The sequence below is a fragment of the Otolemur garnettii genome, unplaced genomic scaffold (assembly GCF_000181295.1).
Source record: "Otolemur garnettii isolate 467f Iridium unplaced genomic scaffold, OtoGar3 scaffold00264, whole genome shotgun sequence".
In the NCBI taxonomy this organism is placed as follows: Eukaryota; Metazoa; Chordata; class Mammalia; order Primates; family Galagidae; genus Otolemur; species Otolemur garnettii.
Genome location: NW_003852659.1, coordinates 1,045,107 through 1,045,738, shown reverse-complemented (window position 1 = coordinate 1,045,738; position 632 = coordinate 1,045,107). Strand labels below are relative to the sequence as shown.

The window sequence follows — 632 nt, the reverse complement described above, 5'->3', positions numbered from 1 at the left end:
CCCAAGAGTTAGAGGTTGCTGTGAGCTGTGATGACACAGCACTCTGCCAAGGGCAACATAGAAAGACTCTATCTCAAAAAAAAAGAAAAATTACTTCAAAATTCAAGGCAGAGTATAACACAATAAGCAAAAATACATATATATGGACAAACATGTATAAATGACAAATAGCAGAGAAAAAAATCAATGAAACCAAAAGTTTGTCCTTACAAGAAACAGCAGGATTGATAAACATTGCTCTCCTGGCCACCTGTGGTCATGTTAGAAATGTTTTGTACTCTCTGGTTAAGCTCAACATCAACTTGCCTCCAAAACCAATAACTTCATTTCCAGGTATGCATATCTGATTAATTTGGCGTATATATGATGCAAGGGATTACATGTAAGAGTGACCACAAAGGCTTAAGACATAAAAGAGAAAACCTAGAAACAGCACAAGTGTTCATCATAAGAATAAACATAAAGAAATGATAAATGAGATAATAGATGTGCTAATTATCCTGATCTCATGACACTAAACATTGTATGTATCCAAACATCACCAGACCAATTATTAAGTGTAAATTAAAAATTAAATATAAGAGGATGCATAAGTGCATGTGGATATAGAGATGCAAGGACTATTATGCTAC

General features: G+C 34.0%; 1 protein-coding gene across 1 annotated transcript in view; it reads left to right on the top strand.

The window, feature by feature from the left end:
- LOC100944166 (putative killer cell immunoglobulin-like receptor like protein KIR3DP1) overlaps nucleotides 1–632 on the top strand; it is a 15,677-nt gene that overhangs the window by 5,801 nt on the left and 9,244 nt on the right.